Source organism: Sinohyriopsis cumingii, chromosome 11, assembly GCF_028554795.1.
Source record: "Sinohyriopsis cumingii isolate HCF-2022 chromosome 11, ASM2855479v2, whole genome shotgun sequence".
In the NCBI taxonomy this organism is placed as follows: Eukaryota; Metazoa; Mollusca; class Bivalvia; order Unionida; family Unionidae; genus Sinohyriopsis; species Sinohyriopsis cumingii.
In genome coordinates this window covers 40,421,324-40,441,347 of record NC_142971.1, presented here as the reverse complement: position 1 = coordinate 40,441,347, position 20,024 = coordinate 40,421,324, and the positions used below count along the sequence as shown (strand labels likewise).

General features: G+C 33.6%; 1 protein-coding gene across 5 annotated transcripts in view; it reads left to right on the top strand.

The window, feature by feature from the left end:
- The window catches only part of LOC149787985 (dystroglycan 1-like), a 215,035-nt gene that overhangs the window by 80,432 nt on the left and 114,579 nt on the right, over positions 1-20,024 (top strand). Inside the window, exon 1 of one of the 5 annotated variants that reach the window (XM_089974257.1) lies at positions 16,113-16,262. The exons of the other annotated variants lie outside the window; for them this stretch is intronic. The gene's annotated coding sequence lies outside the window, so the exon portion shown is untranslated. Of the gene's footprint in view, positions 1-16,112; positions 16,263-20,024 lie in introns of those variants that run through there. 5 annotated transcript variants of the gene reach the window in all.

Genomic DNA, 20,024 nt, shown 5'->3' with positions numbered 1-20,024 from the left:
AACACAGCTGTGGAAGTGAACTATAAATTATTTTCTTTGAAATGTCATTAAACAGGCATTTAATGTGGTGTAAGGAGAATGGTTTGGTTGTTAATACAGATAAATATAAGGTTTATTAATAATAACACATTAAAATAGAATTAATGCTATATGACTTGAGCCCTTTCTTACAGTAATGAGGTTTCATTGCCAAGAAAATGAACTCCTATCTTTAGCTATTAACCGATTCAGCCCCTATCCCGTCTGTAGACGTGATCAGGCTGTACCCTATTTCCAAGCTCTGCAGCATCAAGGTCATTTAAGATACACCAACATGGGTGGTATTTTTCTTACATGACTGTGTACACTGCTTCACACAAACAGAGCATGTGAACCATATAGAACATGGATGCATGTCATTTGCTAATAATGTCAGTCATATAGAACATGGATGCATGTCATTTGCTAATAATGTCAGTCATATAGAACATGGATGCATATCATTTGCTAATAATGTCAGTCATATAGAACATGGATGCATGTCATTTGCTATTAATGTCAGTCATATAGAACATGGATGCATGTCATTTGCTAATAATGTCAGTCATATAGAACATGGATGCATGTCATTTGCTAATAATGTCAGTCATATAGAACATGGATGCATGTCATTTGCTAATAATGTCAGTCATATAGAACATGGATGCATGTCATTTGCTAATAATGTCAGTCATATAGAACATGGATGCATGTCATTTGCTAATAATGTCAGTCATATAGAACATGGATGCATGTCATTTGCTAATAATGTCAGTCATATAGAACATGGATGCATGTCATTTGCTAATAATGTCAGTCATATAGAACATGGATGCATGTCATTTGCTATTAATGTCAGTCATATAGAACATGGATGCATGTCATTTGCTAATAATGTCAGTCATATAGAACATGGATGCATGTCATTTGCTAATAATGTCAGTCATATAGAACATGGATGCATGTCATTTGCTAATAATGTCAGTCATATAGAACATGGATGCATGTCATTTGCTAATAATGTCAGTCATATAGAACATGGATGCATGTCATTTGCTATTAATGTCAGTCATATAGAACATGGATGCATGTCATTTGCTAATAATGTCAGTCATATAGAACATGGATGCATGTCATTTGCTAATAATGTCAGTCATATAGAACATGGATGCATGTCATTTGCTATTAATGTCAGTCATATAGAACATGGATGCATGTCATTTGCTAATAATGTCAGTCATATAGAACATGGATGCATGTCATTTGCTAATAATGTCAGTCATATAGAACATGGATGCATGTCATTTGCTAATAATGTCAGTCATATAGAACATGGATGCATGTCATTTGCTAATAATGTCAGTCATATAGAACATGGATGCATGTCATTTGCTAACAATGTCAGTCATATAGAACATGGATGCATGTCATTTGCTAATAATGTCAACCATATAGAACATGGATGCATGTCATTTGCTAATAATGTCAGTCATATAGAACATGGATGCATGTCATTTGCTAACAATGTCAGTCATATAGAACATGGATGCATATCATTTGCTAACAATGTCAACCATATAGAACATGGATGCATATCATTTGCTAATAATGTCAGTCATATAGAACATGGATGCATATCATTTGCTAATAATGTCAATCATATAGAACATGGATGCATGTCATTTGCTAATAATGTCAACCATATAGAACATGGATGCATATCATTTGCTAATAATGTCAGTCATATAGAACATGGATGCATGTCATTTGCTAATAATGTCAACCATGTAGAACATGGATGCATGTCATTTGCTAATAATGTCAGTCATATAGAACATGGATGCATGTCATTTGCTAATAATGTCAATCATATAGAACATGGATGCATGTCATTTGCTATTAATGTCAGTCATATAGAACATGGATGCATATCATTTGCTAATAATGTCAGTCATATAGAACATGGATGCATATCATTTGCTAATAATGTCAGTCATATAGAACATGGATGCATATCATTTGCTAATAATGTCAGTCATATAGAACATGGATGCATATCATTTGCTAATAATGTCAGTCATATAGAACATGGATGCATGTCATTTGCTAATAATGTCAACCATATAGAACATGGATGCATATCATTTGCTAATAATGTCAACAATATAGAACATGGATGCATATCATTTGCTAATAATGTCAACCATATAGAACATGGATGCATATCATTTGCTATTAATGTCAACCATATAGAACATGGATGCATATCATTTGCTAATAATGTCAACAATATAGAACATGGATGCATGTCATTTGCTAATAATGTCAGTCATATAGAACATGGATGCATGTCATTTGCTAATAATGTCAGTCATATAGAACATGGATGCATATCATTTGCTAATAATGTCAGTCATATAGCACATGGATGCATATCATTTGCTAATAATGTCAGTCATATAGAACATGGATGCATATCATTTGCTAATAATGTCAGTCATATAGAACATGGATGCATATCATTTGCTAATAATGTCAGTCATATAGAACATGGATGCATATCATTTGCTAATAATGTCAACCATATAGAACATGGATGCATATCATTTGCTAATAATGTCAGTCATATAGAACATGGATGCATATCATTTGCTAATAATGTCAGTCATATAGAACATGGATGCATATCATTTGCTAATAATGTCAGTCATAGAACATGGATGCATATCATTTGCTAATAATGTCAGTCATAGAACATGGATGCATATCATTTGCTAATAATGTCAGTCATATAGAACATGGATGCATATCATTTGCTAATAATGTCAGTCATATAGAACATGGATGCATATCATTTGCTAATAATGTCAGTCATATAGAACATGGATGCATATCATTTGCTAATAATGTCAGTCATATAGAACATGGATGCATATCATTTGCTAATAATGTCAGTCATATAGAACATGGATGCATATCATTTGCTAATAATGTCAGTCATAGAACATGGATGCATATCATTTGCTAATAATGTCAACAATATAGAACATGGATGCATATCATTTGCTAATAATGTCAGTCATATAGAACATGGATGCATGTCATTTGCTAATAATGTCAGTCATATAGAACATGGATGCATATCATTTGCTAATAATGTCAACCATATAGAACATGGATGCATATCATTTGCTAATAATGTCAGTCATATAGAACATGGATGCATATCATTTGCTAATAATGTCAGTCATATAGAACATGGATGCATATCATTTGCTAATAATGTCAGTCATAGAACATGGATGCATATCATTTGCTAATAATGTCAGTCATAGAACATGGATGCATATCATTTGCTAATAATGTCAGTCATATAGAACATGGATGCATATCATTTGCTAATAATGTCAGTCATATAGAACATGGATGCATATCATTTGCTAATAATGTCAGTCATATAGAACATGGATGCATATCATTTGCTAATAATGTCAGTCATATAGAACATGGATGCATATCATTTGCTAATAATGTCAGTCATATAGAACATGGATGCATATCATTTGCTAATAATGTCAGTCATAGAACATGGATGCATATCATTTGCTAATAATGTCAACAATATAGAACATGGATGCATATCATTTGCTAATAATGTCAGTCATATAGAACATGGATGCATGTCATTTGCTAATAATGTCAGTCATATAGAACATGGATGCATATCATTTGCTAATAATGTCAGTCATATAGAACATGGATGCATATCATTTGCTAATAATGTCAGTCATATAGAACATGGATGCATATCATTTGCTAATAATGTCAGTCATATAGAACATGGATGCATATCATTTGCTAATAATGTCAGTCATATAGAACATGGATGCATATCATTTGCTAATAATGTCAGTCATATAGAACATGGATGCATGTCATTTGCTAATAATGTCAATCATATAGAACATGGATGCATATCATTTGCTAATAATGTCAGTCATATAGAACATGGATGCATATCATTTGCTAATAATGTCAGTCATATAGAACATGGATGCATATCATTTGCTAATAATGTCAGTCATATAGAACATGGATGCATATCATTTGCTAATAATGTCAGTCATATAGAACATGGATGCATATCATTTGCTAATAATGTCAGTCATATAGAACATGGATGCATATCATTTGCTAATAATGTCAGTCATATAGAACATGGATGCATATCATTTGCTAATAATGTCAGTCATATAGAACATGGATGCATATCATTTGCTAATAATGTCAGTCATATAGAACATGGATGCATATCATTTGCTAATAATGTCAGTCATATAGAACATGGATGCATATCATTTGCTAATAATGTCAATCATATAGAACATGGATGCATATCATTTGCTAATAATGTCAACCATATAGAACATGGATGCATATCATTTGCTAATAATGTCAACCATATAGAACATGGATGCATATCATTTGCTAATAATGTCAACCATATAGAACATGGATGCATATCATTTGCTAATAATGTCAACCATATAGAATATGGATGCATATCATTTGCTAATAATGTCAACCATATAGAACATGGATGCATATCATTTGCTAATAATGTCAACCATATAGAACATGGATGCATATCATTTGCTAATAATGTCAACCATATAGAACATGGATGCATATCATTTGCTAATAATGTCAACCATATAGAACATGGATGCATATCATTTGCTAATAATGTCAGTCATATAGAACATGGATGCATATCATTTGCTAATAATGTCAATCATATAGAACATGGATGCATATCATTTGCTAATAATGTCAATCATATAGAACATGGATGCATATCATTTGCTAATAATGTCAGTCATATAGAACATGGATGCATGTCATTTGCTAATAATGTCAACAATATAGAACATGGATGCATATCATTTGCTAACAATGTCAATCATATAGAACATGGATGCATATCATTTGCTAATAATGTCAACAATATAGAACATGGATGCATATCATTTGCTAATAATGTCAATCATATAGAACATGGATGCATATCATTTGCTATTAATGTCAACCATATAGAACATGGATGCATATCATTTGCTAATAATGTCAACAATATAGAACATGGATGCATATCATTTGCTAATAATGTTAGTCATATAGAACATGGATGCATGTCATTTGCTAATAATGTCAACCATATTTAATATCATAATTTTGCATTAAAAACACAGCAAAGACTAGTACCCATGTCAACCACAAAATTGTTCTATTCAATACGCATAAAGTAGATAAATTTGGAAAAAGATTGTTGAGATAGCCGATAGTTGAAAGTGAACCTTGTTTTTTTATATAAAGCAGCCAAGGTTTAAGTCCTTTCAGATTTATTCAAAAGATATCAATTTGCCATCTGATATGACTGATATTGCTACAGTTAGAAAAACATAACTTATCTTCCAAGGCTGCTCATTTGAATTGGAATGATGTTAACTGAAAGTATCTTGGCAGAAAGAACTTTCACATTATGACAAACTGAAAGTATCTTGGCAGAAAGAACTTTCACATTATGACAAACTGAAAGTATCTTGGCAGAAAGAACTTTCACATTATGACAAACTGAAAGTATCTTGGCAGAAAGAACTTTCACATTATGACAAATGATGTTAATGTGCCATCAGATACTAAAGAAAATGAGAACAACCCTGAACAGTTGTTTTCATAACAAATGCAATCAGGCATATTGGAATAAATGTCTACATAAAGCATCCTACTGGCCCCCATTTCTTGGTCATCTGCCTTAGTATATGGGCAAATGTCATTTAGATGAGCAATCTCGGGCACACTTGTGCGTCTTGGTAAATGTCAATTAACCATTCTAATGGAGAACCTACTTGCTGTTACTAAACAGCGCTTGTAAGAATCTTGCATCATTTACTTTAGTCATATATTTGACCTGTGGAAGAACTTTTGCCATTGCTTGATAATAATTTTATTACAGCCATGAATAGTTAATGATTGTTTCATGTAAGTAGACTGACATTAATGATGCTGAGATGGTCAGAGATGTTGTCAACTACTAAATGATCTTTGAGCCAGTGAAAATAAAGTAGTAGGGAGTTGCTATCAATCTGTGGTCTTGCTTGATTATCCCCTTGCTTACAAAGTTGGGATGGTTTATCGTATTTGTCATTTTGTTTATACATGTAGTTTTTTTTTCTTCAGCCATCTGTTCACTATGGAAAGTAACTTGGCCATACCAAAACTTGATCACTTGTAATTTGCTTTCTTGGGTGACATTTTATTTTCAGTCTTTTGTTTGTTGCACCCTCAATATCTTTCCCTATGAAAATTGATATGTGGATGCACATCAGGAAGAGTCTCTAAACATTGCCATAAGCATGTTATAGTGACCTACTTTGCATGTTTGAGTGACTTGTACTTTCAGCTGTTGTTGCATCCTCAATATTTTGGGCCTCTTTCACCAGTAGACATAAAAATTGGTGTATAGATGCATCTCAAGAAGAGAAAATCAGCCTTACCAAAAACTGGTCACAGTGACCCATTTTTTTACTTGAGCGACGTACATATTTTCAGGGATTTATACCCTTCAATATTCTTTCATGGCACCTGCATGAAGAAGCTGTACATTGATGTACCACCCAGGAAAAACTTGAATGATTTGAGGTAATGCAGTTTATAAAACAAATTTTCACTATATGTTTAAAAGATTTGACATGTATTATCTTTATCTTTTGTAATATATTTTTTTACAGAATCTTAATATTTTTACAATTTTTGCACACCAGAAGTCATCACCTGTGCCTCACAGTCAGGAGGTCATGGTGACAAACAATATCATTTTATGACTTGTATCTTTGGCTGGAATATTACTTTTGACCCACTAAAGATATCTCAATGAAACTGTTCCCAAGTATATATCATAACTAGATCGTGTGTCATGTTGCCTTGACCCACCCCTTTCCTCAAGGTCAAGTTCATGTCAAGGTAAAATATAAATATTGACATGTATCCTTGTCCAGAGTACAACTTTCGAACCACTGAAGATACTTTAATCAAACTGCCTAAATATATTGACTAGATAGTGTAACTGTAATCACACACTCAGCCTCAAGGTTATAGGAAGGAAAAATGTGTGTGTGTGATTTGGATTTTTAAATGTAGCTTTATGGATTTTTCAGTCATGTGACTACGAATTCTGCAGTGTGGCAGATTATAGTGACGTGTGGTACTGGGGCATCATGCCACATACATGTAGCATGATTTCCCACTCAGTCACATCATCCTGACTCCTAGCACTACCTCTTAATGCTGAGTGCCTAGCAAGGCAGCTGTTAGTACCATTTTTATTAGTCTTTGATGTGACTTGGCCGGGTTCAACTCCTCGACCTACCTCATCCAAGGTGGATGCAAGGAAAATTGTATTCTGTTACTTGTATCATCAGCTTGGAGTGCAAAGTTTGAAGTACTGAAATATCTCAATGACATTTTAGCCAGTTGTATATTGTATGCAGCATTTGAAACTTGTTCCCCAAGGTGGATGTCACAGCAAGGCAAAAAGTAATTTAGTATACCTGTACAGGAAATATATTTTTGAACCATATTAGATATTATTATCAAAACTTGAACCAGTTTTATACCATGACTAGTCAGTCATTTGCATACCATAACCATGGCCCCTTGGAACAGGATATCAGTGACTTTTGCCTATTGAACCAATGAAGATAATGAAATTTGATCTTTAAATATCTTGACTTGACAGTGTCTTGAATATATAGTCATACCCTATCCTCATGGTCATTGTCACAGTTAGAGATACTGTTAAGTCAGTGGCCTGTTGTTTTTTTCTGAGGCTGTCACTTGTTTATCCATAAAGAAGTTTTCATGAAATTTTATCCAGGTATACACTTATTACTCTATAATGCAGTGCAGTTATTATTATGGAAAACTTCATGACATTGGCTTATGATAATGGAATTTGTGGTACTCTTGTGTTTAGATAACATGACTATAATATTAAGTGAACTTATCATATGGACCTGCATATGATGTGTATCTACCATCATGTTGTCCATCCACATTGCTATTTACAATGTCTAAAAAAAATTCCTGGGATAATTTCAACCACACTTGGAAGGATTGTTCTTAAGGATATGCACTACCAAAAGTTGATGGGTGGGGTATGGATCATCTAGAAACATTGTGGTTCTTATTATAACTAAAGTAGACCAAACAAATCTTTAACTGTTACTCTATAACAGCTCAGCCAGTTTTGACGATATTGGGTAGGAATGTTTCATAGGACAGACCATGTCAAAATTTTGTCTATGGTAGCTGCCCTAGCAACAATGTTGCTTCCATAGCAACTGTTTTGAAAACATATTTTCAGCTTTTCATCAGATGCACCAATTTTTATCAATCTTTGCAGATTGTTTTCTCAAACATGCTTTTTCAAAATTGAGTACAAGGTGGCTCCACTATCAACACTGGCTTCCATAAGAATGGCTGAACCAGTTTCCATCAAACTTGGTAGAAATAATTGATAGGACATGCTCTATCAGTTTTCTCTGGGGTGGCTCCCCTAGCAGTAGTGTGGCTTTCATAATAACCATTTGGAAAACCCACTTTTTACATTTTTACAAGAACAGGCAAACTAGTTTTTATCAGAAATAATTATTACGAATGATCAATGAAAATTTTGTCGTCAGTAGCTTTGTTTTCTCTACAATGATTGTGTCAGTTTTGTTCAGATTTGGAGTGTTCCTTAGATCTTAATTTATCAGAATTGCATCAATAGTGACACCCCTAGCAAAGAATATAGCTTCCATAGCAACCAAAATGGAAAACTTGTTTTCAAATAGCTTCCATAGCAACCAAAATGGAAAACTTGTTTTCAGATAGCTTCCATAGCAACCAAAATGGAAAAATTGTTTTCAGCTTCTCCTGTACAACTGAGCATATCTTGATCACACTTGGTAGAAATGTTTAAAAGGACATGCTGTAATAAAATATTGTTCAGCATGGCTCACATGTAAGCAAGACTTACTTCCTTAGCAGTTTTATCGAAAATTTATTTGTGACTCCTTCTCTAGAACAGCATGGCAATTTTGATCCAACATGGCTGGGTTTTTTCTTACTACATGCTCTTTCCAAATTTTGTTTTGGATGGCTCCCCTAGCAATGGTGTGCCTTCCATAGCAACCAGATAGGAAACTGGTTTTCTACTTTTTCTCTTGAATGGCTGAGCCAATTTCAGTCAAACTTGAGAATATGTTTGTCAGGAAAGGTACAACGGAACTTTTGTCCATTACATCTCCTCAAGCACCGGCTTGGTGTCCATAGCAATCATCCAGAAAACCAATGTTAAACCTGTGTCACATAAACGTGAACTTAGCCAGTTGTTTGTGTGGTCAAGAAATCAGGAGTGTAGCTAATGCAGGAGAATATCATGAAAAACTAGATCAAAGGTTTTCTTGAATTTGAGATCTATGCTGTTAGGTTACCATTATTCATTTCTTCCTGCCATAGATCAGTTAATTTTCTGGGAGCTGTTTGACATAAAAGTTCTTTGAAGGATCCTGATTGTTTCATTTGGAAGAGGGAAAAAGTAATAATAAACTTGTTTTGTTAAAAAAGTTTCAACATTTTTGGGCAAAGCAGGAAGAATAGAGATGGGCCTGTAGTTTCCAGGATCACTTCAACATCCTTTAAAAAAATATTTTTAATACTTTTAGCACCATTCATTTTATCTGCAGAAACATCTGAATTAATATTGAGATTTATCAAATAGACTACAGAACTTGCTATAATTGATGATTATAATGTCCCACCTCATCCATGCCACAAGATGCTTTTACGTTGATTTTGCTACAAGTGTAAAGAGCTTCATTCTCATGATATCTAGCACGAATTGTAGATCATCAGGAACTTAAGTCCTTGCAAAAGCCAAACTGGGGTTAAGTCATGAATACTGTCATTTCTTTCACTGATAAAATATATACTTTCAGTATTGGTAAAGAATAGGTTAGATAAGTCAGTTATCAGTGCTGCTGTCATAATCCAGCAAAAGTGAATGGACTGAACTTATTCAGATATACTGCCACAAGGAGCTAGACTTTCATTTCTTGGACAGAAGTACTGTTGCATAGTAATTTTTCTGTGATTAAACTATTGAAAAGTTGACCTGATTGCACAATTTTCTATAGTTTTTCCAGTCTTTATTATAAAATTTGGCTCGTTTATGTCTTGATTCCTTCATTTCAGACATTATCAGAAGTTTACAAATTGATATTTGACTAATTTTATTTTCATTTGTGCATGTTTATTTAAAACATAAATAAAAGATTGTCAATAGGTCAATACCATATTTGGTTTGTCAATAGGTCAATACCATATTTGGTTTGTCAATAGGTCAATACCATATTTGGGTTGTCAATAGGTCAATATCATATTTGGTTTGTTGCCGGTCTTTATAAAATGTTGATGATGATAAAAATCTTTTAGTTGTATAAAGATATTTTTCAGACTAAGATGGGTTAGGGTCCTGCGGCCATGCAGTTGTAGGTTGGTTGTTATTGCACGGGTTTTCTTTGCCCTTAAAACTTTTTAAATAAAGCTTATTATAATTACCCACATCCTCAACTTAAACCCTTAACTGGAGGCTGAAGAGGAGTCCTTTCTTGCCAAACCCTCTTATCGACTGAGCAGTTGGTGAATACACTTTAAAATGAAAAATGTATGTACACTGTACTGTTTATATGGCTGCAGGTTAAGCAGTTTGAGGATTTTATCTTGTCTATGGTGAGGAAACACTGTATCAAGATCATTTTAACTCATTCTGACAAAATTCAATGGATTTTAAAATGTTTACTTTTAACCAGATTTAGGCCCAGTTGTAACCCACCAATTATGTGTTCTATTCCTGGCCAAAGTATTTATTGGTGACATATAGCAAGATATTTGCATTCCTCTTCTGACAATCGTATGCTCATTATTCCCACTACGAAAACAAAGTCATATGGACAGCGTTCTTTTGCATACCAGGCAAGCAACGTGGAAGGAATTGCCCACTGAATTAGACACAAAGACAGTGATCCCATTCAAGAGTTCTCTTAAAACTCATTTATTTCGACTGTAAGAACAAACTTAAGACCTAATAATGTTCCCTACCTTAAATATTTTCAGCATGTTTTGTGTTTTCTAATTTCATGGTGTTTGTTTTTTGTAATAATATCATTATATATGGGTTTTTTTATGTTATAGGTGTTGTCTAATGTTGTAAAGCTCTTATAGCTTCTAAAGATTAGGTGCTATACAAAGTCCTTATTATTATTATCCATTATTAATTGCTGTTATGATTATGGAAATTGGGATGTTTTGAACAGTTTGGTAACCATTCTGGTGGCTTTGTGGTTAGAGCGTCCGCCTCGGATGTGGGAGGTCGTGGGTTCGATCCTCAGCCGAGTCATACCAAAGACTTACAAAAATGGTATTGACAGCTGCCTCTTTCAGTGCTCAGCATTATGAGGTTAGTGTTAGGACTGGTCGTCAGGATAATATGACTAGGTGGGACATCATGCCACATGTCTGCGTCATGATGCCCCAGTGCTAGACATCACTATAAACTGTCACACTGCAGACATCGTAGCGACATGACTAAAAAATTGTTAAAGCTATGTTAAAAATTCAAATCACACATTGAACAGTTTGGTTGGGTGTTCATGGCACAGCAACACATTTAAGGTTATAATATGGAGAGGCAAGTAAAGTACTTTAACCAAGGACATGGCAGGCCCAATAGTATGGCTTGATTCAGTGGTGGGAATTGAGCTCGCAAGTCCAATACCTTGATCATTGAGTCACCTCAGCTCTAAATATTTTAAATAGACTTTATAGTTCATTTTTTGCAGTACACTCAAACTCAGCAGATGGGTAGTAGCTATTTTTTTAATATTTAATTACAGAATACACAATGTTGATAATATGCACATCCAGTCCCAGGATTATCCAGTTCATTTGTCTGTATATTGTAACACAACAGATGATTATGAATGATATGTGCTTCCAGCCCCTAGGTTATTCAGTTCTTTTGTCTGTGTATTATTATATAATATATTATATCCAACAGTTATGACTCACATGTTCATCCAGCCTCAAGGTTATTCAGTTTTTTATGTCTGCATATTGTAACATAGAAAGTGATTATGACTCCTATAGGCTTCCAGCCCATGAGTTACCCAGTTCTTTTGTTTGCATATTACAATGTATAGCAGACAATTATGAGTCATGTGCTTCCAGCCCCTAGGTTATCCATTTCTTTTGTCTGCATATTATAACATGTATCAGGTCATTAGGACTCCATCCAGCCCTTAGGTTATCCAGTTCTTTGTCTGCAGACGATTATGATTACTGTTGAAACACAGGATTGATTTGTTTGAAATTAATGTTTAATAATGAATTTTAAACACCTGATCATTTTAAATTTTGTTTAGTCAGGTTGTACTTTGACTGTGACTTATTTAGGCAACATATTTTTCAGTCAGTTTGTTTGTTACCTTGAAGACTTGAGTTGGGAATTTGAAAAGATAACTTTCTTCTTTATTTCTTTCACTAAATGTTTAGGACTGTAGTAAGCAAAAGATATAATTAAAAAAAGGAAATCCATTAAAATATATTAAAAAATAGCAAGTACATAATTTTCCGGTGGCCTTGTGGTTAGAGCAAATGCCTCAGATGTGTGAGGTTGCAGGTTCAAACCTATGTTGAGTCATACCAAAGACTTACAAAAATGGTACTTAAAGATGCATCGCTAGGCACTCAGCATTAAGAGGTTAGTGTTAGGACTGGTCTTCCTGGTGTCAGTATAATGTAACAGGACATCATGCTACATGTCTGTAGCGATATGACTGAAAATTTGTTAAAGCTATGTTAAAAATGAAAATCACATCACATCACACATACACACCTTATAAACTTGTGCAATATTCTGTACTCAACATCTGATTTCTAGGACAGTACCAAATTAATATGATTCTAAAGCTAAATTCTGAAAGATGGGGGAGGGGACAAATTAAATATAAATCCTGTTTGTTTCTTGGTGGGAATTCAACTCCCAAAATATGCAAAACTGATTTTTAAAAATCCAACTTGGAAAATCTCAGCAACTGCATCCACAGTAAATGGCGAACTTTAAAACAAAATCAAGAACAATAAATTATTACCACAAGAGCAAATTCTTCACTTCTGAAAATTTTAATCCCCCCAAATCAGTGGTGGACAAATTACATTAGCATAATTGTTTTTGCCTTGAATTTTGAAGTACATGTACAAATTAATTTGGTCTGACCCTAGTCTGTAGAATCAGTGTGAAGAGGTTTGTTGAAAGACAAAACATGCTTTTGTATGACATACCTAGAGAAAACAACATGGTAATTATTTCAAGGTTATGAAAATAAACAATTAGCATTGTGCTTCAGTCTTGAATTAATTAACCACATTAACTCATATCAAACACTGGCAGCTGGGAGTGTTCAATAAATGTAATGAAGCCAGAACAAAAACAAGTCTTGAGAAAAGCTGGAGCTGGTACATGGCCATGATGAGTAATTCAGCAAATGGGTGTGGACTTGAATAAAAAAGATGTTAATTATCACAGTTACTATTTTTGGTCCTGACTAACAATATGGTATTGAAACTATGGAGGCTGGAAGCTACCATATATACTCACTTATAAGACAAGTTCAGCTGAAAACTACACAGACCCAGATCTGCCATCGCATAATGGGCCAACAGATCTGGTTCTGTGCAGATCATTAGGAGTAATCAGTAGGGGAAAGAAAAAAAACATACATTGATCTGCAGGCATGTTATGAATTGGTAATCAGGATCTTTGATGTTTGCAGTTTGACTCGACTTGTAAGCAAGTATATACCGTTTGGTTATACTGTAGTAAATTACCTTAGAGACCACTCATTTCTTAAGCCAGACATTAAGATTCATTTTGCTTGGCATTTTGGCAGTGTAATTAGGCCTTGTTTGAGACATTTAAAATAATATTTAACTCCACTGATAAGAAAATACTACATTCATTTTCCATGACATGATGGTGATAATGGTATGGTATGGCAGTGGTAAATTTGATTGTGATTTTCTTTGATTACTTCTTGCTAGAGATATTTTAGAGAGACAGGTCTTTGATAACAAAGGTGAAAAATTATACATTATTATGCCTTGCTCACTACCATAATATTCAGCTCCCTTCAGTTACTGTTTTCTTCTGTCCTTCCTTGATTTTTCTTACTGCCTCCTCCCTTGTCAGGAAATGTAGTTCTTCATTTGTGAAATATTGATCAAGTTGCCTTTGTTTGCAAAATGGATTTCCTTATTTGCATTTCTTGCTTCAGACCTGTTATCTGTATCCTACATCTGCCACCCAACATAACTGACACTCCCAAATGAAAAATGCCTTTTAAGGAAAAATTGGAAATACAATTACATGTGCATTGAAACCTGCCTTTGCATATATACCTCCATTTAAGGATATGTGCCCATCAAGAAGAGGTTGTCAGTCACCTTTCTTAATTTCATCATGTTTTTTAATATAATCTTTATAAGGAACACCTGTTTACAATGGATACATTTGTGTGGTGTCTTGGGTATCCTTTTTGATAGGTTTCTTTGTAATAATGACAAATGATGATAGTAATGTACAAGTTATGAATAGTACTATCACTAAATGTTCCATATAAGCTAAAACCCATTGATATTTTCAGCAGGATTTTTCTTCGTGTAAATTTGTAAAAAGTTTCAAATGTAAGTGCACATCTCTTTTGATGAATAATTTGGAAAATGAACTTTATTTTCCATCTGGTAATTCCAGAGTTTATATATCTGTTTTAAAAAAGTAAATGAGGGAAATTTCATTAAAAAAATATTAAGCTTAAGTGAAATAAGAATCAATTGTCAGGTGAAACCCTTCTTAACAGACACTTGATTAAAAGCATGCTTGCACATATAGGACCATTGTTATGACCTCTTTTTTTAATTAAATTTAATTCAATATGAATGGCACCTGTTCAGAAAGGAAAAAATCTGCAGTCCCTCAAGTTTTTCATATAAAACGTTTTACTATTTCAGTGTGATATCTCTGTCATCAGTGAGATTTTGTCTCAGTCATTTGCAAAATTTAACCAGATTGAACTATTATTAGGAAACAGTACCCATCTAATTAAATTAATTGTTGTATTTTCTTTTTTTTCTTCATGGATACACATGTACGTCAACCTTAAGGACATTAGTCTAGCTCATAGTGTCAACCCTGTGGTTTTTTTTTATATTCTGTAATTGGTCGTGATAGTGGGGAGCCTTTTGAAGGATGCAAAGAGTTATATTTTGGAAATTACTGGTAAAATGATCAAAAGTTAACAAAAAAATCTTTCATTGAATGATTATAAGACTTTTATCAAGAATGAAAATGCAAATAAATAATACTGATCAAATTATTATTCAAATCTGTCTTCATTTTCAGCAGCCATTTTCTGTTTAATGAATCAGCAAATATCTTGTAATGGAGACTTGATCACTTCACTAATAATACTCGACTACATCAGGTAGCGATCAAATTTGAAATGATTCGTGGACAAACCCTTTCCAAGAATCTGGATGAAGGGAAGAAAATCAATATTGTGTTCAAAAAGATTAAGTTAGGCAGCTGTTGTTTTACATTTTATTTTCCCTCCCATTTTTTGTTTCGGTTTTAAGTATATGATCTGCATTATTTCCTTTGTTTTTGTTATTTTTTTTGTTCAGAATGTACATTTTAAAGAACCTATTTTTACATAGCACAATAAAGCCATTTGATACTTCACCTTTGGTACAATTTATTTGGCAATTTTATGCCTTGGTGGTTTTTGCTACATTATTGTTATGCTATTTTAAGATGATTGGACTTTGAGAGTTAGCTCTGCCCTAGGTAGTTTTATCATTCATTCATAGATTATCAAAGAGGATGATTCAGTGTGCAAGGTAAACACCAGGGGGCATTGTAACTAGTGTGGGTTTTCATACTGGGGACCATTCATTGTCTCCAACTCTGGGCAGGCCAGACTGGTGTTAGTGGGCAGGAATAAACACTTGTGAAATTTCAAGCATAAAAAACCGGGAATAGTTGGATTTTATTACGGAGCAATGCTGTTGAGGATTTATTTATGGTGAGTTCTGCATGGCATGCAAATTGCTTCTTTGAATTTATCAATGTTTCTACCTTTAAAGGCCTGAAATTGTCACATGCTGTGGATGTGATATGTGTAAAAATGTATGATTGTGTAGTGCGTACAGCCACATGTACTGTTTACCTGTCAGATATTGGAATAAGTCCATAATTTAATCTCTTTATGGTTACTATCTTTGCTTAGGACAAACAATACATCTAGGACCTAGTGTTTATCTATTCATATGTTCTTGAAATTTAAAAAGTGGTCACTGTCAATACATGGTGGCCTTCTCGTATCAGTTTTAAGTTCAAGCCATGATATCACCAAAAGGAAAAATGGAATTCAAGTGGTTTCTGGGACATTCATAAGAAGAAAAGAGACAGGAACCATGAATGATGTAATTCCAAATTCTAATGTACAAAACATAAATCACAGCTATTTAGTATCTAACAGCAGGATATAGTCCTTATCACATTGAGTATTGGATTTATTTTGTGGGTAGGTACCCTGTTATAATGTGTTTTAGTGATTCACTAAGGATTTAAGGATCTTACTATATAGATGGTCGGACTCTTCTTTTTGTAAGCAGACAAAGAAAGACATTTATCACTTGTTTCTAGATAGCTCCAAGGGACTGGTCAAAACAATGCATGGTGTCTTGTACCAGCTGTAAGTAAATGTAAGCACTGCCATCTACCATATATACTCCCTTAAAAGTTCAGTCCAACTGCAGACAACTTGGACCTTGATCTGATATTGCATAATAAACTGGCAGATGAGTGTCTCCATTGCTTGTTCTCCTCATTTCTCCTAACAAACTGTTTTGACCCAGATCTGCTGACACATGCACTGGCACATCTTTGTGTGTGCAATTTGCGGTTGGATCTAAGACTAAGTTGTAAGTGAATATATACAGTAATCCTACACCCATCACTCAACTTGACATTGGTACTTTACTATATATACTCAATTATAAGTCAAGTCCAACAGCAGAGTGCATAGACCCAGATCTGGCATCGCATAATGCATCAGCATGTCTGTGTCTGTGTAGTTTGTTAGGAGTAATCAGTAGAATAAAGAATATATACCCTGATCTGTGCCACATTATGGTATGGCAGATCAGAATTTTTGTTGTTTGTAGTTTGACTTGACTTATAAGTGAGTATATATGGTAACTAAAAGTTAAAGAACAAGAAGGACCAAGTATGTGGTGACTATAAAGGGCAGAATATGGACAAAGATTTTTTTTATAATATTGTATAATATGGACAGAGATTTGGTATAATATTGTATAATATGGACAGATATTTGGTATAATATTTTATAATATGGACTGAGCTTTTGTATAATATTGTACACAAAAGGTTTAGACTGAAAAATTGCATTCGTGACCTCACAAGCTCAACTGCATGCTCTACATATGCAGCAGAATGACAATAACCTCACACAAAAGAATCCCATCTTTTGGGGAACAATGGAAATGTATTCCATTATGTGAACAAATGTAAAATATAATACCATATATACTTGCTTATAAGTCGAGTTCAACTGAAAATAGTATAGACTTGTCTGCCTGTGTTTTGCTTGTTTCTTCCAATTACTCCAGACTGCATAGATCCTGATCTTCCAGAGATTTGAGAACATTGACCATGCATGTATTAATGTGCATTTGCCTGGTTATTGGAATGGAATCATTTGGAGCCATGCAGTGGTCAACTAGCTCCAGCCATTGATATGTAAATATAATCTGAATGATACTATTATTTAAGTGGACCTGAGACCCTTTCACTACACAAGATTGGAAATATTGGGTTTTGCCTACTATTATGGCTTATTTTATTTACATATTTTTCTTGTGCATAGGACATGAACTATATCTATGCATATTTGAAATGTGCTGTGAAATGGATGTATAATTCCATTTACAAAGCATTAATTTTTTTATTAAAATTTGTTTTATTAATTACAGTTACAGTTTTATTGAAGTGACATGTTCCATGACTCAGCATGCTGATGACTTCATCCATGGGGCCCAACAAAAATGTATGATAGAACAAATAATCATTATGATTGCAATTATCGCCATTCTTTAAATTATTTGAAATGGAATATTTGACACCATTTGTGGATTTTATACAAAACTGGAAAGGATTGGATATGTACAATCCATGACAGCATGTTGTCCATACACCACACAGTTATATAGAGTATGCTTTCAACACAGGTGGTTGTCCCCTGTAATTCCCCCCACCCACAATCCATGGTTGAATGGCGATTGTACTTAAATCTACCTTGTGCTAATAATAGACCATAACATCACTGTGCCCGGCTTCCGCCATATTGTTTTTGGACAAAGCACCAAGAGACGCATAGTAACACATAGAAATTCACGACATATAGGCAAAAATAAAGTTGTTTTTATGTGCATTTCCCTCACTATGTAATCTTTTGATATATTCAACTAATATATGAGTGTGTACAATAATAATTTTGTACATGTTATTTCTTTGTCATCCTTTTGTATTTTCAAATCTACGTTAGCAAAACTCTTGTATGTACACATTAAAGGAATATATATATATATATATATATATATATATATATATATATATATATATTTTTGTGTGTAAAATGTGTATCATTTTAAGGGTCGTTGTCATCATTAGGGACAGAAGTTTTCATTGCTGTTTCCATCAATACATGCATACAATTTAATTGGATATATCTTTTAATTAAGGAAATGTATTATCCACGTTGTATAAATATAATCAACCAGTGCTGCTCTTTTGAACACCATAACTCTGATGAACATAATTCATTCTTATATGTTCTAAACTGTCATTCAAAATTACGATTTGTTTGTAAAACAGACATTAAAATAAAAACAAAAATTTTCTCTTTTCTTAACTTTGCTACCAATTAACACATCAGAAGCAGAAAAAGTAAATACAATCACTAAATCATAATACCAAAAAAACCCACCAAAACAAACATTGATGCATTGTTTTTAAATATATGGAATATATATGCAACATTTCTAGATTATACATGCATAATATCACATCAACTAAGCAGAGTGTATTTTTACGCACTAAACAAAATATAAAAAATAGTCACTTTCCTACATACACACCGCTCAATTTAAAACATAAATTACATATAAGAATGCTTAATCAACCTTTTTAATGGGGGGGGGGGCAGACAGTTTCCTTGGAATTTTCATCTAAAAATATTTAGGGTACATCTATCGGTGATCAGATGCAAGGAATTTGTGTATTATACTGTTCTAGAAAGATTCATCAAAATTGATGATCTGTTTTATACAGTCTGCTGGCTTAACCCTGATTGTAACTAAATATTGGAATGTACATTCATATTCAGATTAACAAATTTAACGCCTGGTACATGGTTTCAGTAAGAACAATAATACGAACAATAACACGGAAAAAAATACTGAATGCCATTACACCGGTTTAACTTGTCCAAATGGCTATTTTTAGAAACTGATATTACTGTGTGTGTGACGTTTTACAGAGGTAAAAAATACAAGCGCCGTAATGTACATACTTGCATCCAAGTCCAATTTTGTTGCAAAGATCAAAGACTCCAGTCTGTCATCGCATAATGTGCAGGCAGATCAGGTCTTCTTTTGTTTCTTTTACTGATTAGACTTGATAAAACAAAACTGCCTGTATATTATGAGATTATTTGTCTTAGCCTTTTTCTGGTTGCAGTTGGATTCAACTTGTGTGAGAGTCT